Source organism: Schistocerca cancellata, chromosome 4 (assembly GCF_023864275.1).
Source record: "Schistocerca cancellata isolate TAMUIC-IGC-003103 chromosome 4, iqSchCanc2.1, whole genome shotgun sequence".
NCBI lineage: Eukaryota > Metazoa > Arthropoda > Insecta > Orthoptera > Acrididae > Schistocerca > Schistocerca cancellata.
Genome location: NC_064629.1, coordinates 699182393 through 699194704, shown reverse-complemented (window position 1 = coordinate 699194704; position 12312 = coordinate 699182393). Strand labels below are relative to the sequence as shown.

General features: G+C 43.3%; 1 protein-coding gene across 4 annotated transcripts in view; it reads right to left on the bottom strand.

The window, feature by feature from the left end:
• LOC126183645 (uncharacterized) overlaps positions 1-12312 on the bottom strand; it is a 285471-nt gene that overhangs the window by 105772 nt on the left and 167387 nt on the right. For all 4 annotated transcript variants that reach the window (XM_049925787.1, XM_049925786.1, XM_049925788.1 and 1 more), the window contains one exon: positions 770-950. The gene's annotated coding sequence lies outside the window, so the exon portion shown is untranslated. The remainder of the gene's footprint in view (positions 1-769; positions 951-12312) is intronic.

Sequence of the window (12312 nt, the reverse complement as noted above, 5' to 3'; positions counted from 1 at the left end):
AACGTAGCAGTTCATGCAGAGAAGACATGTGACCTTGCTGATAGCCGGCCGCGGTGGTCTAGCGGTTCTGGCGCTGCAGTCCGGAACCGCGGGACTGCTACGGTCGCAGGTTCGAATCCTGCCTCGAGCATGAGTGTGTGTGATGTCCTTAGGTTAGTTAGGTTTAAGTAGCTCTAAAGTTCTAGGGGACTTATGACCTAAGATGTTGAGTCCCATAGTGCTCAGAGCCAACCTTGCTGATAAAGCTCCCTCCGTCAAATTGGGACGTTATACTGGACGTCTCTCTTGGAACTATGCTAGAGAAGTAGCCTTTATGCAAACAGTGGGCTTCACCCTCAACCTATTTTCATTTCTATACTCATCCACAGGAACATAAACACAAGTCTATACACGTGCCCTCATCACAGTTACACTACATTGGTAGACACTTGACAACGCACGCTGATGATAAACTTGCTCTCACGAGCGTCCAAAAGAAGTGGGGTTTGGCGTTCTGTTCCCAACTAATGACTAGGTAAAATATTCCTAATTCCTTTTATCGAAGGCCTTGATCGTCGCAGGTGCTTCAAGATAATTCAAGCGTTTATTCGTATGTGGCCGCAAACCAAGATTTAAATAATGAAACAATTTTTCACTGGCAAAAATTGAAATTCCTAATTATTATTGTGTGCAGTTTCTTATTTTTAAACAAGCAGATTAACGACAAAACTGTTCATTGCATAGGAATGGCTTTCGCACAGAATGCTAACTACAAGTCTATGTTACTCACGTTCCTACTCTGTACCAGCTCTAGGACTCCACAGCGATCACGGTGGCCATCAGAGGAAGTTCAGAAACACCGCGTACACCCGAGTGGCAACCGACCCCGGGCCGTCACAGACAAGCTTTCGCTTGTCTCCACCATAGCACCCTTCGATCGACGGAACTCAGCGCGGAAATTCCGTAACGACCTGTAACACACAAAAATGGTACACAAAACTTTACGTTACGTTACGGCACCAACAGAAATTCACAAATGCACAAATACCAGAGGACGTAATGGCATGGTTCAGTGTCAACATCATGAGCCACACGAGTGAAATACATAAAAAACTCAACTACTGATCGTAAGACGTAGTTCGATGAAGAAGGGGAGGGAGGGGGAGAGGGAGGGAGGAGAGGGAGGGAGGAGAGGGAGGGAGGAGAGGGTGGGAGGGAGGGTGGGAGGGAGGGTGGGAGGGAGGGAGGGAGGGAGAGAGATCAGACGGTTGTTGAGCACTTGCCCGGGAAAGGCAAAGGTTCCCCGTGCGCGTCCCGATCAGACATATAGTTTTAACCTGCCAGGAGGTTTAGAATCAGAGCACTCTCCGCTGCAGAATGAAAATTTATTCTGTTATAATTCTTGTTTAGTGTATTGGTTAGTAGAAGCAGTCGATATGTTCAGCAAGAGCAGTCTATTGAATAACTGCCACACGAAAGACTGGGATTACATGATGCCTCCATGTTTGTATTTTGTTGATTTATAGGCGGTGGACTAAATTAATGTTAGCGCGGATTTAACTTTCAAGAGACTATTTAAAGAATCTGACACAAAAAAGGAAGCAAGCTTGAAATTTGATCTTCAAAGCTTAACCTCCCGTGGCGCTCACGGTCATGGCTATTACGGACAGGAATGAAATCGTCCGTCGTCTTGTTTTAAAAAAATGGATCAAACATTCGCCCCAAGCGACTTAAGAAACGACGAAAAAGCATATTCTGTGTGATTGGAGATGGGTTTGATACCAGCCCCCCCCCCCTTCCTAATACAAGTCTGTTGTCTCAAACAGTGCTACATCGCCTTCGGTGCCACTGATGGCTGGAATTCCTGTATCCTGTACGTAATCCGTCTGCGAGCGGATCTATGGTGTGTATGCCACATATTCAGCGAGAGGACCGTGCGTAGCTTAGCATAAGAGCAATGGCACTCAGTCTATTTCGCAGGTAAATTTCGATTTTCTGTAAACAGTAATTATTAATGTGCAATGACACGCTGAGAATTACTGACGTGTTACCGTCCACCGAACATCATTGAAAAGGACCGACACGAAAGCAGATTGCTCACATTTAACAGGTAGCATGGCCAGTTTCTTGTTTTTTATTATTTATTTTGATTGCAAATATTAATAAGAGTTCTCTCACTTTACCCTAATGTTCGACAATTGGCGAATGCCGACATGGAAATTGGCTTATCCCAGGGAGTCACCTTAACTCATTTGCATCTCCACGCTGCCAGCTACCATCATCCTTCACAGCGTGAATGGGTGCTAAGTACACTGGTCCACAGGACCCGTGCGGCAACGAACGAAGAAAGCCGCCCAAGGGAGCTCAATAACCTTAAGGACGTGTTAAAGAAGAACGGATACGGGGGCAGACATATTCGGCGTGCTTTCAGGTAGACGGTACAGATCCAGCAAATAGAATACGACGGAACTGATGAGCCAGACTTCGCAGTTTTGTGATTATGTTCTGAAGGAGGCTGTTTAAACACGAGTGGTCGACGGCCAGATCGATACATACGTCGTCTTCACTCTCAGTAAAGCGCCTACCAATTTTAATTGTATATTACAGCACTGAGGATGGTCACTAAGTGACCGAAAATAATTTTTGCTGACAATAAAACAACAAAATACGGCCAATGCTGATTTTACTTCCAATTCTATCCACTATTTGGTCGTGGTGCACACAACACGCCATGGAGTCGCCAGTCAATAAGCAAATTAGCAACAGCCTACCGAAACAGACGATGTGTAATCTGGCTTCTAGCATATTCACAAAAGACAGACACCTAAATAAACGGAAAAAAAACGATATCCACCTCGATTGAGTTTTTCACAGGTGGTTTCCCAAACCTGTAAGGTAAATACCGGAATGTAGAATTCCACAAGGTAAAATAATTATAAATAAAGACATGAGACAAAGTAGTACACGCAAATTAGCCAGGAAACATCCCAATATGAAAAAGAAACTATGCCCCAACAGAAAAAAACACACAACTCCAGGCTGATATTGGCATTCACGCCCTAGACAGCCACCACCACACATGTTGGTGTGGCATTCTCTACACGTATTACCTGAAGAAGAAGAAGATAAGGGACGCTGTCGAAATAATGTGCTTCTCAAACGACTGGACACCCGAGAGCATAAAAAATAGCTGCTTCCACATCACAGTAAATAAAGGAACTGCAGCTTTAACCGAGCAATAAAAACTATGCCCCTTAGCATATTGACATTTGTTGAAACACTTTTGCACTACATTACGAAACATTAGTGGCTCCGGGGTTCGATCCCCAGGTAGTTCCCGAACTTTTTTATGTCCCCATCGCTTTTTTCAAATATGGCTACGATTTATTGATGTGAAAAATGCGAAATTTTAACGTGTTTCGGAAACCACGTTAAACAGTAGGGGCCTTACCAGTGGGTGTGGGTGTCAATTCAGTGTGTTCAGATGTGTGTGAGTTCCTAAGGGACGAAACTGCTGAGGTCATCAGTCCCTAGGCTTACACACTACTTAAACTAACTTGTGCTAAGAACAACACACAACACCTATGCCCGAGGGAGGACTCGAACCTCCGGCGGGAGGGGCCGCGAAATCAGTGACATGCCGCCTTTAACCACGGGCCACTCCGCGCGGCCCTCAATTCAGTGTGTTGAGAAAGACAAGATAATACCTAACATGATCACGCCTAGGAAACCAATGTGTCGTTCAAATTAGCCTTCATTTTGATTGCAAGTTTACCTTCTTGCTTATGCCGTCTGTCGGTTTAAATTCCGAAATTTACGTTTATTTGTATCTGCCGGCCACGACAGAGTTTCCTGTGGTAGTCTGCGGCGTTGTATGTTGTGACGAATACCCTTCCGATGTCGAGGACTACAGGGACATATTCGGTAGAATTTCGGTTATCATTAATATCAAGATAAATGCGATAAGACTTAAAAGGGTCTGTCAAGATAGTACGCGAAAGGTCGTGCTCACAGAAACGGAAACTAACCAGTTTCTTTCGAATCAGTCCTTCGCAAGATACCATGTGCCCAGAAAATGAGAAACACACAAAAAGTGTTTATCACAACAAAATTTAACAAAAGTTTGGCTCTGAGCACTATGGGACTCAACTGCTGAGGTCACTAGTCCCCTAGAACTTAGAACTAGTTAAACCTAACTAACCTAAGGACATCACAAACACCCATGCCGGAGGCAGGATTCGAACCTGCGACCGTAGCGGTCTTGCGGTTCCAGACTGCAGCGCCTTTAACCGCACGGCCACTTCGGCCGGCCTAACAAAAGTTTATGGTATCATATAGGACTTAAAACTGTTCACGAACAGCATAGCAGTCACGTGAAGCAACATAGTAGACTGCCTTCAGTGTGTAACGGCTTCATTGTTTTCGTTTGGAAAGGGACGTATAACCCCCAACACAGTACATGTACTGTGCAGGAAGTCGTAAAACCACTACTTTTGGCCCATAGAGATCATAGTTAGGTTACACATGTGAAGCAGTATATTACCTGTGAATAGGACACTCATTCTGAGACATGTATGTTTCGATTTACGAGCTCGCTGTCTACTTACTGTCCAACCGTGGAAACAAACATGTTATTATAGCACTTCGGTACGCAGTGTAAAGCACGTAAAATCTGCATGGATGTGTAAGCTGTAAAGATCTTGCCTTTTAGAGCTCTGCATCTTTTTCAAGTTTTAAGTGTCAGAGTACAGTATTAACTTTTTAACGTTAATGACTAAATGATAAAACGAAGGTGGTGTAGTGCACAAATACTTTATGATACCTATTTTTTCTTTTTTTAACAACATAATAAGAGTAGTTCATAACTTTTTATAATTTTTAAAAACTAATAAAATAAAATGACAAGTCCAATAACACTCTCGCGTAAAGTGTAAAAACATAAATACATGCCTTCAGCTACTACTTGCTATGTTGATACACAGCGCCTGTATCTTTTTCAACGGTGGTGGCGTACAAAAATCACGTGACCAAAACAAGCTGGATTTACTGTAACTGACAACTGCCACTAAAGCTTATATTCATATATAAATACTAGGGAACCTGGCAATGCTTTGCAATTGCTAAATGTATATGGGAATTGGATATACATCATAGTCGCCTTCCCCTCCCTCTTTATCACCTCCTCTCCCTCCTCTCCATCCCCTCCCCTGTGCCTGCCCATCCCTTCCTTCTCCGCTCTATGTCCATTTTCACCTCACCTCACTGCCCATCTCCTCTTCCCCCCCCCCTCCCTCCCTCCCTCCCTCCCTCTACCTAGAGCCTTGTTCATTGTTACTGCAGACGAAACATTTATTGGAAATTTAAGTGGCTTAAAATGAATGGGTAAATCTTGTCGGATCATTGGTATATGGGGTTTGAGAGAGACCTCTCCAACTGGTTGATTGTGAAGACAGAAGATTCATTGACAGTATTTCGCATAGTTTTAATGTGCGAACGGATAGGATTAGAAAGCTTCGGATGACTCAGATTCGGTAGTAGTATTATAATAGTAAGCCGATAAGTCATAAATACAACTTCCCTCTCTTCTGTTGAAACCGACTGTGGGGAAGAAAACAAGAACAACAGATTTTTGCGTATACAATTTTTGTTTAAAATTATATATACGGAGTATATAGAGAGAGACAATTTTTCTCCTGTTTTTAATGTCTTGAATTATACGTAAAACTGACTGCGAAAAAGAAAACGAAACTGGGAAAAAGAAAATAAAACCAGACATTTTTATGCACAGCACAGGATTTTCTTTCTCGTAGTCGGTTTTAACAGAAAACGCGTCTACATTTGTTTAGAAAATATGTAGCTACATCCGTCTGAATGTTTATTATAGCAGCGTGTAAAAAATTCGAAGTAAATCCGTCACCAACTTTTCGAGATTGTTTGGTGACAACTTTCCCGTTATATAGCCTACGTCCGTCCGAATGTTTATTAGAGTAACATGTAAGAATTCGAGATTTTTGGTAACACGTTTCCCCTTTATATATTATACACATGTTTATATACAATATACACACATCAAAAAAAGTCACCTCAGTTCCGAGAGTTCCGGAACCTGTACGGAAAATTGGAATAGATATCAACATAAACATCATTTCCGCTCTTTTTATTGCTCATGAAAATCACACACTGCATGTTGTATCACCATACAGCGCGACCTCCACAGGTGGTGGTCCAGATTGCTGTACACACCGGTAGGTCTAATACTCAGTAGCACGTCCTCTTGCACCGATGCATGCCTATATTTGTCGTGGCATACTGTCCACAAGTTCATCAAGACACTGTTGGTCCAGAATGTCCCACTCCAAAACAGCGATTCGGCGTAGATCTCTCAGCGTGGTTGGTGGGTCACGTCGTCAATAAACAGCACTTTTCAATCCTGGCACTAACAAGGGAACCTCCCCATCGCACCCCCCTCAGATTTAGTTATAAGTTGGCACAGTGGATAGGCCTTGAAAAACTGAACACACATCAATCAAGAAAACAGGAAGAAGTTGTGTGGAACTATGAAAAAAATAAGCAAAATATACAAACTGAGTAGTCCATGACCAAGATAGGCAACATTAAGGATGGTATGAAATCATGAGCGCCGTAGTCCTGTGCTTAGCGTGAGCAGCTGTGGAATGAGAGGTCCTTGGTTCAAGTCTTCCCTCGAGTTAAAAGTTTACTTTCTTTATTTTCCTAAAGTTATGATCTGTCCGTTCGTTCATTGACGTCTCTGTTCACTGTAATAAGTTTAGTGTATGTGTTTTGCGACCGCATCGCAAACCCGTGCGATTAGTAGACGAAAGGACGTGCCTCTCCAATAGGAACCGAAAACATTTGATCGCAAGATCATAGGTCAACCAATTCCTCCATAGGAAAACACGTCTGATATATTCTATACGACACTGGTGACGGCATGTGCGTCACATGACAGGAATATGTTGTCGACCCACCTAACTTGTACACTTGGCGAATGGGTAAAAAGATTCTTCTACCTTGCCCGATTTAGGTTTTCTCGTGGATGTAATAATCACTGCCAAAAGTGATGAAAACATAAGAGTTTGTAACATAAACTGGAACAAATGAATGCAACAGTTTCACAGTCGTTAGCAGGAATACTCTCTCTTCCGCCGCGCGGGATTAGCCGAGCAGTCATGGATTGTGCGGCTGGTCCCGGCGGAGGTTCGAGTCCTCCCTCGGGCGTAGTGTGTAAGCTTAGGGACTGATGACCTTAGCAGGTAAGTCCCATAAGATTTCAGACACATTTGAACATTTTTTTGAACTCTCTCTTCCGTGCGCCGTAGTCGACTGACGTCGTGTGTTTGGATGTTTGTTTAGGTGTAGCGTCCCCATACTACGGCGCAGTTACGTCGCATCGGACGGACGGACGCACAGGTAATAATTGTCTGAAAATAAAAAATTAAAATTTTTCACTCGAGGGAAGACTTGAACCAAGGACCTCTCGTTTCGCAGTTGCTCATCCTAACCACGGGACCACGGCGCTCCTTAGCTCACATTATCTTTGATGTTGCCTATCTTGCGCATGGACTACTCAGTTTGTATATTTTGCTTATTTTTTTCATAGTTGCACACAACTTCTTCCTATTTTCACGATTGATCTGTGTTCAGTTTTTCAAGGCCTATCCACTGTGCCAACTTATAACTAAATCTGAGGCGGGTGCGATGGGGTGGTTCCCTTGTAAGTAACAATGCGGACGTGATCGAACTACGGTGTTGACTGTCAAGGCACGGTTGAACTACAGACAACACGAGCTGTATATCTCCTTCCTGGTGGAATGACTGGAACTGATCGGCTGTCGGACCCAGTCCTTCTAATAAGCGCTGCTCATGCATGGTTGTTAACATCTTTGGGCGGGTTTAGTGACATCTCTGAACAGTCAAAGGGACTGTGTCTGTGATAGAGTATCCACAGTCAACGTTTATCTTCAGGAGTTTTGGGAACCGGGGTGATGTAAAACTTTTTTTGATGTGTGTATATTAAAAAAGCATGTAGCCTAAGCCTGTCCAAATGTTTATATGAGTCTCGTGTAAAAAATTTGAAGTAAATCGATCAAGAACTTTACGAGAGTTTTGTTAACAACGTTAAACGACGACTTGTCTTTATATAGTAGTATGGTAGAGATAACTGTTGAACTTAAAACCATTACGAATTAAAAGCACAGGAACTGTGCGAAACTGCGCAACGAGAACATGGTGTGTCCTTTAACTTGAGAAAAAGGATCCAATACGATCCAGAATTTGCACCATTTTACAACTCTTGATAGCCGGACAAAGATTTAAAATCTCGTCGTCACGAAATGGTGTTACGAGTGCAGAATCGCGCTCGGCGAGAGGAGACAGAGAACCTCAGCTGTGATGGCTTTCTACAAAAGAGACGATTACGACACTAGGTCTACATCGCTGAAAGCTTGAGGAGAACTAAAAGCTCATCAACAGGAATCAACAAGGATTCCGCAAATAGCTTACTCAGCGGGCCTTAGATAACGGCTCCCAGGTTAATGCCGCGTTCTTTGACATTCAAAAGCATTCGATAAAGTTCCGCTCTTAGTGAGCAAAATATAAGTTTATGAAGTATTGGACAAGCTTTTTGACTGGATTCTGGACTTTCTGACAGACAGAACTCAACAGTATTTCTCGACGGGGCGATATCGTCAAATTTGTAAGTAACTATCGGAGCAGCATAATCGAGTGTTATACGACCGGCACTATTCGCGATATTTGTAAATGCTCCATTGGTATGTGCTACAAGAGAGGCTTTTGCGTATCTCGTTGTGATTTACTGTTAAAACTCTGAGAGCGCACTTTCCTAGAAGAGTCAACCGACACATACTTTCTCCTGAAGAATCTAATAAAATGACGACGACTGGAAACTCAGAAAACGTAGAGCTCACTCTGAGGCATTCCGATAGTTTTTCTTCTTCTGTTCCATTCGCGAACGGAACAGGAAGTGCGGAAAATGACAGTGGTCTCTGAAGTACTCTCCTTCACACACCGTAAGATTTCTTGAGTCGTATACAGTGTGCCCCAGGAGGAATGGTCAATATTCACAGATAAGACAGGAACGATCGTTCTACGCAAAAAAGTCTCGTGAACATGGATCTTTCTAAAATACATCCCGTCAGAGCTATGAGCACTTCTTTATCTTCGATACTGTGAAACAAATCTCTATTGGAACGCTTTGCTTTGCATACTGTGGGAGGTGGTGGTATGAACCAAAACAAGAAAAAAATGTCCGTTAAACATTTGACTCTGAAGATGCATACCTTAAGAGCAATAAGCACTTTTTAATCTTCGCTATTGTGAAACACATCTCTTTCACTCAACAAGTCCTCATATCTCCTAAGGTAGAACCGATGTTTACTATGCTTTTCCTGTTCCTAATGATCGTTCCTGCCCCGAAATATTAACCATTCCTACTGGGACACGTGTACATGCAGATGAAGATTTGTGAAAACCAGTATATTGTCGTAAGAGGAATGTCATGAATTTTCAACTTACTGTTTTTTTTTTTTTTTACAACTCGTCTTTAGATACCTCTCAACCACATTAGCAATTGTATTAACTGTTGCCGACACAATCGCCTATTATTTACATACATGTTACTGAGTCCAGCCGAAGTCCGTCTCCGAATCTGATTTGACACATTAACAAAGAATTAGAGTCTGACTGACAATCTTGCAAGAGAAGACAGCTGTCAGACAGCGACTCATTAGAAGAACTATGGACGTTGCAGCCTTCAAAATCCCAGTTCGGTCGATACCTTTACGAGATAGGCATGATACAGGAAACAGAGACAACCCGAAGAACAGCACCGCGTTTTCTCAGTGGTTCGTTCAGTAAGCGTGAAAACTTCACGGCTATGAAAATCCAAAGTCACAAAAACTAAAAGAGCGGACTGCGCATCACGGTACGATTTGCTGTTAAAATACTGAGAGCGGAAGCACCTACAACAGTTAACAAACGTATTACTTGCTCCTAAATACACTCATGGGCCAAAACCAGAGGTTACACACTCTCCTCAAAGCCATGCTATGTCCAGACCAAACAGGCTACAGGAGTCTTGCTTGCCTGTCCGTCTTCCCGCTGTGCTACACTACGTAGCATTTCACCCTGTCTGCATTCACTGTAATGTTTTGAGTAGAGTTCGGAAGCTGATAAAAGTACCCGAGTATTACAAGGGGAGGCTCAGTGAAATATATGTTCAAAATGGTTCAAATGGCTCTGAGCACTATGCGACTTAACTTCTGAGGCCATCAGTCGCCTAGAACTTAGAACTAATTAAACCTAACTAACCTAAGGACATGACACACATCCATGCCTGAGGCAGGATTCGAACCTGCGACCGTAGCGGTCGCTCTGTTCCAGACTGTAGCGCCTAGAACCGCACGGCCACTCCGGCCGGCGAAATATATGTTCATTTTGGATCATTGACGGTGATTTTTAATTGTTCTTTTTCACCCTTTCGGCTAATTTTGAGCTTATTTATTTATTTCAGTATGAAAGGTTCTCTCTGCAGCTTCACCCTCTTTCGACAAGTACTGGCTACATCTACATGGTTGCTCTGCAATTCACACTTAAGTGCCTGACAGAGGGTTCATCGAACCATTTTCGTACTACCTCTCTACCATTCCACTCTCGAATGGCGCGTGGGAAAAAGGAACACCTAAATCTTTCTGTTCGAGCTCTGATTTCTCTTGTTTTATTATGATGATCATTTCTCCCTACGTAAGTGGGTGTCAAAAAAATGTTCAAATGTGTGTCAAATCTTATGGGAGTTAACTGCTAAGGTCATCAGTCCCTAAGCTTACACACTACTTAACCTAAATTATCCTAAGGACAAACACACACACCCATGCCCGAGGGAGGACTCGAACCTCCACCGGGACCAGCCGCACAGTCCATGACTGCAACGTCTGAGACCGCTCGGCTAATCCCGCACGGCAAGTGGGTGTCAACAAAATATTTTCGCATTCGGAAGAGAAAGATGGTGATTGAAATGTCGTAAATAGACCTCGCCGCAAAGAAAACCTCCTTTGTTTCAGTGACTGCCACCCCAACTCGCGTATCATATCAGTGACACTCTCACCCCTATTGCGCGATAACACGAAACGGGCTGCCCTTCTTTACACTTTTTCGATGTCCTACGTCAATCCCCTGCCTCACAGATGCTGACTTATGACTGGGTGCTTTGCAATGATGATAATGTTAATCATCGTCTCCGAACTGTAATTATGCTGTACGCAGTACATACAGCTGTAAGATGTGACAGTGTTCATCTCCTTCCCCACTTACAATTTTCTTAAGCGCAGTAAGGTGACCACACCGTCATCTTGGGGAAAAAAGAAACACACACCGCAACACGTAATACTACCTCCTTCGTCCTTCACTGTTGGCACCACACACGATGGCAGTTAACGTTCTCCAGGTATTAACCAAAACCAAACCCTTAAATCCCATTGCCAAAGAGTATAGCGTGATTCATGACTACAACTCACTCGTTTGCGTCATCCTCTGTCGAATGGCGTCTTTCTCTACGCCACGTCAAGCGTCGCTTAGCACTGACTACAGAAATATGAGGCTTATAAAAACCTGCTCGACCATACACAATCACAATCACTGCGGGTAGAAATCTGGGACTCACATGTGATTCCTTCTGATCATTTGATGAGATTTTTTACATAAACCCTCTGCAATTCTTGACATCACCTGTCCGTCAGTACACGAGGGCAGCCTAATCTTGGTTTAATGTGTTTGTTCCTTCGCGTTCACACACCACAATTACGTCACCAGCCGTCGACTTGGGGTGATTTAGAAGGGTTGAAGTGTCCACGATTTTCGAAGGAACCATGCCAACGTTTGCCTTAGATTTAGCGAAACTATGGAATGCGAGTGCAGTGACTTACTACTGCGATACTACGATCTGTACCACATATCTGACTGAGGTTACTTACGGGTATCGCGAAAAAAATTAAACTGAGATAGCCGGGTCGAGATTTGAAACCTGATCTGCCCGAACACAAGTCCAGCATCTTTACCAACTTACCTCGTACGCATTTGACATCCAGCACGTTTAATCCTGACCTGTTCTTGGAAACAAGGTGACGAATGAATCTTCAGTCAATTCAATTTCCAGTAATTACTGAACCATGCTGCACATCAAACGTCGCGTGTTAATTTGTTGTTGGTGACGATGTCACAAGCAGCATATTTGACGCAATATTTTGGGGATAATAATATTCCTGAACTGACTGGCCTTTCCAGAGTCCCGACATGAAC